The following is a 12,752-nucleotide window of genomic DNA, read 5'->3' as shown; positions in this document are numbered from 1 at the left end:
ATTTTTCTTCATAGCAGGTCTCTCCTCCTGACTCTATATTTATTTGCTCATGCGGATTCACTTGTGTATAAGCTCTGTGGAGGCTGAGGTTTCGTAGTTGTTTCTGTGGCACTTAGAATGCTGCCTGACCCAGAAAGGCTTTCAATAAATATTTCTTGAATGAACGATATGGCCAAGGTTTATCATCAAATGTCCTATTCTTTTAGTCTAGCCAGTAGCTGACTCCCCCAACGCCCCATGCTTTCTAGTAGCTGGGCAAATAATCTTATTACACACTCGGAGTGGCTTGTGGCTTTAAAAATGTCAAGTGCCATTGTGAGAAATAATTTCTAATTCTGAGGAAACTATAAAATTTACCCAAAGAAACTACTACAATTAGCGCAGATACCCAGAGTAAATCAGGACTTCATCTCACCATCTGAACACCAATCTCTTGGCTTCTCTTTGGACCCAGATGCTGGATCTTTGGCAAACAGTGGCAGCAAATAACAAGAAGAGGCAAGTTGACCCATCTGTGCTTTAGTGCGACTATCTTCCTGTACTAATATGTGTCCTTTAATATAAAATAATCACATTTTCTTCTTTAAATGGCAGATGTTTTGTATTGTTATTTTTCTTTGGCATACACATAAACAGGGGATAAAAATTTAAAATAATCCATGTGCCTACACTGGCTGCATCAAAGAAGAATTGGCATCCTGGGCCTTGAGTGGATTTGCACCTATTACTATATTTCTCTTCCATCTTCCACAGATAAGCTTTTCCATCGATGAGTCTGTACTCACTAACCCTACATTTTCCCTACCGTCACATCTTTTACTGAACCTTATTATGCTCCTGAAAGGTTTTCATTGCCACCCTTAGAGGTTATCCCTCCCTGCTCTGTATCAGTCATTTCATGCAGTTTCTACTTCCAAATCCTCCCCGTGGTTCTCAAGACCTATGCCATTCCGAGTCCCTATAATTCTCACTCTCCCACTCCTAAAGCGCACATTAAAGTCAGACTCTTCTGGATCAGGCAGACCTGTCTCAGGTTTGACTCCTCCCTCTGCTACCTATTGGCTGCATAACCTTGAGCTCATGAGTTTACCTCTCTAAATCTTAATTCCCGCATCTACATCATAAAAACAGTTATGAAAATTAAATAGTAATGCCAAGTCCTTGGCACATAAGAGATATTAAATAAATATGAGTTTTCACCTTCCTTTTGTACACACTCAATGATTTCCTAGGCTCTTTCATCTTCTCTCAGCAAGCGGTCCCTTTTATTCACATTTACTATTTTTCCCCATTAACCTTCTTTAAGGCTCTCTCTCAAATATATGGGTCCACACTTATTTCCCATTGAAAATTTGTAAGTTCCGGGGGAGTCTGGGTGGCTCAGTCTTTTGGGCATCTGAGTCTTGATTTTGGCTCAGGTCGTGATCTCAGGGTCATGGGATTGAGCCCCATGATGGCTCTGTGCTCTGTGTGAAGTCTGCTTGTCCCTTTCCCTCTGCTCCTTTCCCTGCTCAGGCTTACACATGCTCTCGCTCTATCTCTCTCTCTTTCTCAAATAAATAAATTAATTATTTAAAAAGAGAGAAAATTTCTAAGTTCCTTAGAAAATTTTTGTCACCTGTGTGTTCTAATATTACCTTTATTTGAACAAATCAGTCTTCCTTCTAATTAGTTCTGCTCCCAGCTCTCCTACTTATTTCAGAGTTATCAGGGTTATCTCAAGCTAGTGGTACTAATTATAATAGCTATTATTATTCATATATGTACTAAATAATGTGCTTTGCATATATTACTACATTGACTTTGCATGGTGATATGAGTAGATACTTATTACAGATAACTTTTGTGTGTGCTGAACATCTTAGTTCACCCTATCTTTTATTTGTTTTTTAAGATATCATTTATTTTATCATTTATTTATTTGTAAGAGAGAGAGAGAGCACAAGCAGGGGAAGCAGCAGTTGGCGAAACAGGCTCCCCTCAGCGGGGAGCCTACGTGGGGCTCCATCGCAGGACCCTGGGATCATGACCTAAGCTGAAGGCAGTCACCTAACTGACTGAACTACCCAGGCATCCCTCACCCCCTTTTTTTTAATCACTTTATTGGGGATAATTTATAAAAATTATGATTATATGAATAGTTAAATTCACCAATTAAAGTGTGCAATTAGATAAGTTTTGTGATATGTATGTCATCACAACATTTACTACATAGATTATTGCCCAAAACTATTCCATGCATTTGTAGTCAGTCCCCTTGTCCCATCCCATGGCCCCTGACAATCACTGATACTCTTTCTGTCACCAGTACTGGAGCTCTCCTTTCCATTCCAGTTTTCACTATGGCCATTACTTATCCACATGTAAAATTGGAAAGGATCTTGCCTGAACTCCACTGAGAATCTCATGCTTTCTTCCCTAGGGTTTCTCTACCACCATGAAGTGGGGTTCCTAAGTATGTCTGTGCTGCTACTCTGACACATGTGCAAACCTCTAAGAGGAAGGAAGTTAGCAGGGGCACCTGGGTAGCTCAGTTGGTTAAGTGTCTGCCTTTGGCTTGGGTCATGATCCAGGGGTCCTGGAATCTAGCCCTGCATCAAGCATCACAGATCTCCCTGCTCAGCGGGGAGTCTGCTTCTCCCTCTCACTCCACCCCTCCCCCACTCATGCATGCACTCTCTCTCTCTCTCTCACTCACTGTCTCTCTCAAATAAATGAATAAAATCCTTAAAAAACAAACAAAACAAAACAAACAAACAAAAACAGGGAATTTACCAGAACATGGTCAACTCTGACTAGTAGGGGTTATTGCCATTCTTTGGTGCGGCATTTCTGAGGTATATTTAATGCAGCTCTTCAAGGGTATACCAGAGGGACCATCCCCCATTTGCCCTTCAATCATCTTTTTCTTCCTTCCCTGTGTGACTCTTTCCAGCATTCCCTTCCTCCTCACTCCGCTTCCTTAGAATCTCTTCCCAAAATAATCTTTTTATGTCAGATTATTAGAGAAAACCCTTACTAAGATAGAATGACTTTTGTATCCCTATTTTTTAAAAGCATTTAGGAAATTGATGCCAAAAAAAAAAAAATTAGCCACCCAGAATTACATGGCTATTTTATTTTATTTTATTAATTATTAATATATAATATATTATTTGCTTCAGGGGAACAGGTCTGTGAATCATCAGTCTTACACAATTCACAGCACTCACCATAGCACATAGCCTCTCCAATCTCCACAACCCAGCCACCCATCCCTCCCCCCTCACTCACCAGCAACCCTCAGTTTGTTTCCTGAGATTAAGAGTCTCTTTAGGTTGTCTCTCTCCTCAGTCCATCTTATTTCACTTTTTTTCCCTCCCTTCCCCCCAAAACCCCCACCCTGCCTCTCAAATTCCTCATATCAGAGATGCCATATAATAATTGTCTTTCTCTAACTGACTTATTTTGCTTAGCATAATACCCTCTAGTTCCATCCACGTCATTGCAAATGGCAAGATTTCATTTCTGTTGATGGCTGCATAGTGTTCCATTGTATATATATACCACATCTTCTTTATCCATTCGTCTGTTGATGGACATCTAGGTTCTTTCCATAGTTTGGCTATTGTGGACATTGCTACTATAAACATTCAGGTGCATGTGCCCCTTCAGATCACTACATTTGTATCTTTAAGGTAAATCCCCAGTAGTGTGAATGCTGGGTCGTAGGGTAGCTCTATTTCCAACTTTTTGAGGAACCTCCATGTGTTTTCCAGAGTGGCTGCACCAGCTTGCATTCCCATCAACAGTATAGGAGGGTTTCCTTTTCTCCACATCTTTGCCAACACCTGTCATTTCCTGACTTGTTAATTTTAGCCATTCTATTGGTGTAAGGTGATATCTCACTGTGATTTTGATTTATAGTTTCCAGGTGCCGAGTGATGTTGAGCACTTATTCATGTGTCTGTTGGCCATGTGGATATCTTTTTTTGCAGAAATGTCTGTTCATGTCTTCTGCCCATTTCTTGATTGGATTTTTTGTTCTTCGGGTGTTGAGTTTAAAAAGTTCTTTTAGATTTTGGATACTAGCCCTTTATCTGATATGTCATGCAAATATCTTCTCCCATTCTGTCAGTTGTCTTTCAGTTTTGTTGACTGTTTCCTTTTCTGTGCAAAAACTTTTTATCTTGATGAATTCCCAGTAGTTCATTTTTGCACTTGCTTCACTTGCCTTTGGCGATGTTTCTAGGAAGAAGTTGCTGTGGCTGAAGTTGGTGAGGTTGCTGCCTGTGTTCTTCTCAAGGATTTTGATGGATTCCTGTCTAACATTGAGGTCTTTCATCATTTTGAGTCTATTTTTGCATGTGGTGAAAGGAAATGGTCCAGTTTCGTTCTTCTGCATGTGGCTGTCCAATTTTCCCAAGCTTGAAGTCTAGAATTTTGATGCATTCTTTTTCAACATTCCTCTGGCTTTTCGGGGTCTTTTCTCGTTCCATATAAATTTTAGGATTATATGTTCCATTTCTTTGAAAGAAATTGATGGTATTTTGATAGACATTTTCATATTTGTTCTTCCAGTGCATGAGCATGCAACATTTTTCAATTTCTTTGTGTCTTCCTCAATTTCTTTCATAAGTACTTTATAGTTTTCTGTGTACAGATTCTTTGCCTCTTGGTTAGGTTTATTCCTAGGTATCTTATGGTTTGGGGTGCAATTGTAAATGCGATTGACTCCTTAATTTCTCTTTCTTCTGTCTTGCTATTGGTGTATAGAAATGCAACTGATTTCTGTGCTTTGGTTTTATATCCTAACACTTTACTAAATTCCTGTATGAGTTCTAGGAGTTTTGGAGTGGAGTCTTTTGGGTTTTCCACATAAAGTATCATATCATCTGCAAAGAGTGAGAGTTTGACTTCTTTGCTGATTTGAATGCCTTTTATTTCTTTTTGTTGTCTGATTGCTAAGGCTAGGACTTCTAGTACTATGTTGAATAGCAGTGGTGATACTAGACAGCCCTGCTGTGTTCCTGACCTTAGGGGGAAAGCTCTCAGTTTTTCCCCATTGAAAATGATATTCGCAGGGCACCTGGGTGGCTCAGTGGGTTAAAGCCTCTGCTTTCGGCTCAGGTCATGGTCCCAGGGTCCTGGGATCAAGCCCCACATCGGGCTCTCCGCTCAGCAGGGAGCCTGTCCCCCCCCCCCACCTCTCTCTGCCTGCCTCTCTGCCTACTTTTGATCTCTGTCTGTCAAATAAATAAAATGTTTAAAAAGAAAAAGAAAATGATACTTGCTGTGGGTTTTTCATAGATTGCTTTGATGATATTGAAGTATGTACCCTCTGTATGTACACTATGAAGAGTTTTGATCAAGAAAGGATGCTGTACTTTTTCAAATACTTTTTGAGCATCTATTGAGAGTATCCTGTGGTTCCTGTTCTTTCTTTTAATGTATTGTATCACATTGATTGATTTGCTTCTTTATAATATACACTAACCAGAAGGAGTCAAGATGGCGGAGAAGTAGCAGGCTGAGACTACTTCGGGTAGCTGGAGATCAGCTAAATAGCTTATCTAAAGATTGCAAACACCTACAAATCCAACGGGAGATTGAAGAGAAGAAGAACAGCAATTCCAGAAACAGAAAATCAACCACTTTCTGCAAGGTAGGACTGGCGGAGAAGTGAATCCAAAGCGACGGGAAGATCGACCGCGGGGGGGAGGGGCCGGCTCCCGGCGAGCGGCGGAGCAACGGAGCAAAATCAGGACTTTGAAAAGTCTGTTCCGCTGAGGGACATCGCTCCAGAGGCTTAACTGGAAGCCCAGGCGGGGTCAGCGCGGCCTCAGGTCCCGCAGGGTCGCAGAAGGATCGGGGGTGTCTGAGTGTCGCAGAGCTTACCGGTATTAGAACGGGGAAGCCGGCTGCAGAGACAGAGCCGAGGAGTGACTCTCAGCTCGGGGTTGCCTTGAACCGGTCACAGGCTCGGTCAGCTCAGAGCGTGGCCGGAGGCCAGGGTGGCGGGAGTCATTGGGCGCTGTTCTCTGAGGGCGCACTGAGGAGTGGGGCCCCGGGCTCTCGGCTCCTCCGGGCCGGAGACCGGGAGGCCGCCATCTTCATTCCCGTCCTCCGGAACTCTACGGAAAGCGCTCAGGGAACAAAAGCTCCCGAAAGCGAACCCGAGCGGATTACTCAGCGCGGCCCCGGGTAAGGGCGGTGCAACTCCGCCTGGGGCAAAGACGCTTGAGAATCACTACAACAGGCCCCTCCCCCAGAAGATCAACGGGAAACCCAGCCAGGACCAAGTTCACCTACCAAGGAGAGTGGCGGAATTCCAGAGGAGAAGAAGGCAAAGCACGGAACTCATGGCTTTCTCCCCATGATTTTTTAGCCTTGCAGTTAATTTAATTTTTTTTTTCTTTTTCAATTTTTTTTTCTTTTTCTCTTCTTCTGCTGAATTTTTTTTAACTTTTACCGTTTTCTTTTTTTAACGTTTTGTAAATAGTTTATCTAATATATATATATTTTTCCTCTTTTTATATTTTTTCTTTATCGGCTTCCTTTTTTTTTAATAGTTTCTTTTTTTTTTTTTCTTTCTTTCTGAACCCCTTTTTATCCCCTTTCTCCCCCCTCACAATTCGGGATCTCTTCTGATTTGGCTAAAGCATATTTTCCTGGGGTTGTTGCCACCCTTTTAGTATTTTACTTGCTCCTTCATAAACTCTTATCTGGACAAAATGACAAGGCGGAAAAATTCACAACAAAAAAAAGAACAAGAGGCAGTACCAAAGGCTAGGGACCTAATTAATACAGACATTGGTAATATGTCAGATATAGAGTTCAGAATGATGATTCTCAAGGTTCTAGCCGGGCTTGAAAAAGGCATGGAAGATATTAAAGCAACCCTCTCAGGAGATATAAAAGCGTTTCTGGAGAAATAAAAGAACTAAAATCTAACCAAGTTGAAATCAAAAAAGCTATTAATGAGGTGCAATCAAAAATGGAGGCTAGGATAAATGAGGCAGAAGAAAGAATTAGCGATATAGAAGACCAAATGACAGAGAATAAAGAAGCTGAGCAAAAGAGGGACAAACAGCTACTGGACCACGAGGGGAGAATTCGAGAGATAAGTGACACCATAAGACGAAACAACATTAGAATAATTGGGATTCCAGAAGAAGAGGAAACAGAGAGGGGAGCAGAAGGTATATTGGAGAGAATTATTGGAGAGAATTTCCCCAATATGGCAAAGGGAACAAGCATCAAAATCCAGGAGGTTCAGAGAACCCCCCTCAAAATCAATAAGAATAGGTCCACACCCCGTCACCTAATAGTAAAATTGACAAGTCTTAGTGACAAAGAAAAGATTCTGAAAGCAGCCCGGGAAAAGAAGTCTGTAACATACAATGGTAAAAATATTAGATTGGCAGCAGACTTATCTACAGAGACCTGGCAGGCCAGAAAGAGCTGGCATGATATATTCAGAGTACTAAATGAGAAAAACATGCAGCCAAGAATACTATATCCAGCTAGGCTATCATTGAAAATAGAAGGAGAGATTAAAAGCTTCCAGGACAAACAAAAACTGAAAGAATTTACAAATACCAGACCAGCTCTACAGGAAATATTGAAAGGGGTCCTCTAAGCAAAGAGAGACCCTAAAAGTAGTAGATCAGAAAGAAACAGAGACAATATACAATAACAGTCACCTTACAGGCAATACAATGGCACTAAATTCATATCTCTCAATACTTACCCTGAATGTTAATGGGCTAAATGCCCCAATCAAAAGACACAGGGTATCAGAATGGATAAAAAAACAAAACCCATCTATATGTTGCCTACAAGAAACTCATCTTAAACCCGAAGACACCTCCAGGTTTAAAGTGAGGGTGTGGAAAAGAATTTACCATGCTAATGGACATCAGAAGAAAGCAGAAGTGGCAATCCTTATAGCAGATCAATTAGATTTTAAGCCAAAGACTATAATAAGAGATGAGGAAGGACACTATATCATACTCAAAGGAACTGTCCAACAAGAAGATCTAACAATTTTAAATATCTATGCCCCTAACGTGGGAGCAGCCAACTATATAAACCAATTAATAACAAAATCAAAGAAACACATCGACAAGAATACAATAATAGTAGGGGATTTTAACACTCCCCTCACTGAAATGGACAGATCTTCCAAGCAAAAGATCAACAAGGAAATCAAGGCCTTAAATGACACACTGGACCAGATGGACATCACAGATATATTCAGAACATTTCATCCCAAAGCAACAGAATACACATTCTTCTCTAGTGCACATGGAACATTCTCCAGAATAGATCACATTCTTGGTCCTAAATCAAGTCTCAACCGGTATCAAAAGATTGGGATCATTCCCTGCATATTTTCAGACCACAATGCTCTAAAGCAAGAACTCAATCACAAGAGGAAATTTGGAAAGAACCCAACTACATGGTGACTAAACAGCATCCTTCTAAAGAATGAATGGGTCAACCAGGAAATTAAAGAAGAACTGAAAAAATTTATGGAAACAAATGATAATGAAAACACAACGGTTCAGAATTTGTGGGACACAACAAAGGCAGTCCTGAGAGGAAAATATATAGCGGTACAAGCCTTTCTCAAGAAACAAGAAAGATCTCAGGTACACAACCTAACCCTACACCTACAACCCTACAACCCTACAACCCTACAACCCTACAACCATGCTCCTGGATTGGAAGAATAAATATTGTGAAAATGTCTATGCTACCTAAAGCAATCTACACATTTAATGCAATTCCTATCAAAGTACCATCCATTTTTTTCAAAGAAATGGAACAAATAATCCTAAAATTTATATGGGACCAGAAAAGATCTCGAATAGCCAAAGGAATATTGAAAAAGAAAGCCAAAGTTGGTGGCATCACAATTCCGGACTTCAAGCTCTATTACAAAGCTGTCATCATCAAGACAGCATGGTACTGGCACAAAAACAGACACATAGATCAATGGAACAGAATAGAGAGCCCAGAAATGGACCCTCAACTCTATGGTCAACTCATCTTCGACAAAGCAGGAAAGAATGTCCAATGGAACAAAGACAGCCTCTTCAATAAATGGTGTTGGGAAAATTGGACAGCCACATGCAGAAAAATGAAATTGGATCATTTCCTTACACCACACACGAAAATAGACTCAAAATGCATGAAGGATCTCAATGTGAGAAAGGAATCCATCAAAATCCTCGAGGAGAACACAGGCAGCAACGTCTTCGACGTCAGCCGCAGCAACATCTTCCTAGGAACATCACCAAAGGCAAGGGAAGCAAGGGCAAAAATGAACTATTGGGATTTTATCAAGATCAAAAGCTTTTGCACAGCAAAGGAAACAGTGAACAAAACCAAAAGACAACTGACAGAATGGGAGAAGATATTTGCAAATACATATCAGATAAAGGGCTAGTGTCCAAAATCTATAAAGAACTTAGCAAACTCAACACCCAAAGAACAAATAATCCAATCAAGAAATGGGCAGAGGACATGAACAGACATTTCTGCAAAGAAGACATCCAGATGGCCAACAGACACATGAAAAAGTGCTCCATATCACTCGGCATCAGGGAAATACAAATCAAAACCACCATGAGATATCACCTCACACCAGTCAGAATGGCTAAAATTAACAAGTCAGGAAATGACAGATGCTGGCGAGGATGCGGAGAAAGGGGAACCCTCCTACACTGTTGGTGGGAATGCAAGCTGGTGCAACCACTCTGGAAAACAGCATGGAGGTTCCTCAAAATGTTGAAAATAGAACTACCGTATGACCCTGCAATTGCACTGCTGGGTATTTACCCTAAAGATACAAACGTAGTGATCCCAAGGGGCACGTGCACCCGAATGTTTATAGCAGCAATGTCTACAATAGCCAAACTATGGAAAGAACCTAGATGTCCATCTACAGACGAATGGATAAAGAAGATGTGGTATATATACACAATGGAATACTATGCAGCCATCAAAAGAAATGAAATCTTGCCATTTCCGACGACGTGGATGGAACTAGAGGGTATCATGCTTAGCGAAATAAGTCAATCGGAGAAAGACAACTATCATATGATCTCCCTGATATGAGGGAGAGGAGATGCAACATGGGGGGTTGAGGGGGTAGAAGAGTAAATGAAACAAGATGGGATTGGGAGGGAGACAAACCATAAGTGACTCTTAATCTCACTAAACAAACTGAGGGTTGATGGGGGGAGGGGGTTGGGAGAGGGGGTGGGGTTATGGATATTGGGGAGGGTATGTGCTATGGTGAGTGTTGTGAAGTGTGTAAACCTGGCGATTTGCAGACCTGTACCCCTGGGGATAAAAATATATGTTTATAAAGCTGTAAAAAAAAAAAAAAAAAGAAAGAAAGAAAGGATGAATCCCCAAGTTTTGTAGCAACATGGACGGGACTGGAAGAGATGATGCTGAGTGAAATAAGTCAAGCAGAGAGAGTCAATTATCATATGGTTTCACTTATTTGTGGAGCATAACAAATAGCATGGAGGACAAGGGGAGATGGAGAGGAGAAGGGAGTTGAGGGAAATTGGAAGGGGAGGTGAACCATGAGAGACTATGGACTCTGAAAAACGATCTGAGAATTTTGAAGGGGTGGGGGGTGGAGGTTGGGGGCACCATGTGGTGGGTATTGTAGAGGGCACAGATTGCATGGAGCACTGGGTGTGGTGCAAAAATAATGAATACTGTTATGCTGAAAAATAAAAAAATTAAAAAAAAAAGTATAAAAAAAAAAATAATATACACTAACCAAATCAGAAGAGACCCAAAGCCATGGCGAGAAGAAAAAAAATATACACACACACACACACATATATATATATGTGTGTGTGTGTGTGTGTGTGTTTGTGTATGTACATATATATATACATATATATATATGTGATTAGGCTAGTGAATAGAACAGAGCCACACACTTGATTTTGGGGGTATTTTGATCTGTTAGAAGAAACTGCCTCCCACAATTTTAAAGAAAGAAAATATATATATAGACATATTACATGTGTATATATATATGGGTAATAACAATAAAGGGATAGAATATGACTGTAAGGATGAAGATTAAAAAAGATTTTAAAAAAGGAATTGATCAGATAAGAAGTTGGTTGAAGAAAAAAAAAAAGAGGAAAGAATGTGATCAGGCTGGAGACTAGAACAAAGCCACGTGCTACATTTAGGGTATATTTTGATCAGTTAGAAGAAACTGTATCCCCCGATTTTAAAGAAAGAAAAACATACATTTACAAAAAATAAGGTTAAATAGAATGAAAAGATAAAATATAACTATAGCAATGAAGATTTAAAAAAATTTTAAGGTGTTGATAAGATAAAATAATTTAAAAAGGTTAAAACAGGAAAGAGGAAAAATTTTAAAAAATAGAATAAGAAAAAATAAAATTTAAAAAATTTAACTTTGAAAGGCTAAGGAATCATGGGAAAAGAGCCATGAATTTGAGGTGTTACATTCCCCTAACTCTGGAGTTCCACTGTTCTCATTGATCAGTGAGCTTGGTCTTGGCTGGATGTTCTTGCTGATCTTCTGAGGGAGGGGTCTGTTGCCATGATTCTCAGATGTTTTTGCCCAAGGCGGAATTGCACCACCCTCGCCAGGGGCCAGGCTAAGCAAACTGTCCAGGTTTGCTCTGGGGAGCTTTTGTTCCCTGAACACTTTCCATAGAGCTCTGGAGGATGGGAATGAAAATGTCAGCCTCCTAATCTCTGGCCCATAGGAGCCAAGAGCTCAGGGCCCCACTTCTTGGTGCACCCTCGGAGAAAAGCAGTTAGTCACTCCTGTCTGCCTGGTCTCCAGCTGCACTCCTCGCTCACCTGGCCTGTGACCGAGCGTTTCTGTCTCTGGCGCACGGCCCCATTTGGAGTCTCCAAATCCAGCTGGTTTCTGCAGCACGCTCCCATGCTGCTCCTCCTGGAGGAGGAAGGAGGAGGAGTCTCTCTGGATCTGCCACTTGTGGGGTCCCTGCTGGAACAGCAGTGGCCTAACTGTGCCTCAGATCATGGTTTAAGGTAACCCCGAGCTGAGAGCCCCCTCCTCACCTCCATCTCTGCAGCCAGCTTCCCTGCTCTGAAACTCAGGCACCCTTGCTCTTTTTGTGACACTGCCAGTCCTAAGACCACACTGTCCCTGCGAGGGCTCCACCCCTCACTTAGCCTCTAGAGCAATGTCCCTCAGTGGAGTAGACTTCTAAAAGTCCCGATTTTGTGCTGCCCTGCTCTGCCACTTGCTGGGAGCCGGCGCCAACCCCCACAGTCTCTCTTACCATATATCACCTCGGATTCACTTTTCCACACGTCCTACTATCCAGAAAGTGGTTGCTTTTCTGTTCCTAGAATTGCGGTGCTTCTTCTCTTCAGTCTCCTTCGAGTTTGTAGGTGTTCAGAATGGCTTGATAACTATCTAACTGAACCCCTGGGACCTGATAACATTTAGGTCTCCTACTCTTCTGCCATCTTGCTCCTCCCTCCCCTGCATTAAAACACAAAGCAAGAGAGCTTAGATCCAGAACAGCCTGACTCTAATCATGCTCTTAATCACTATATCGATTTTCAAAGTGGAAACTAAAATTAGCTTTGATTTTGTCTAACATGTGTATTATATATATCTAACTTACAGGTTTTCTGTCATTTCTTCTTTTAAAAATTTTCAGTCATCAGTTATTGAAAATGCATTCGTCTAGTTGGAAGCCATACCAGGTAAT

The sequence above is a fragment of the Lutra lutra genome, chromosome 10 (assembly GCF_902655055.1).
Source record: "Lutra lutra chromosome 10, mLutLut1.2, whole genome shotgun sequence".
Taxonomy (NCBI): domain Eukaryota; kingdom Metazoa; phylum Chordata; class Mammalia; order Carnivora; family Mustelidae; genus Lutra; species Lutra lutra.
Note: the sequence above shows the minus strand (reverse complement) of the source record.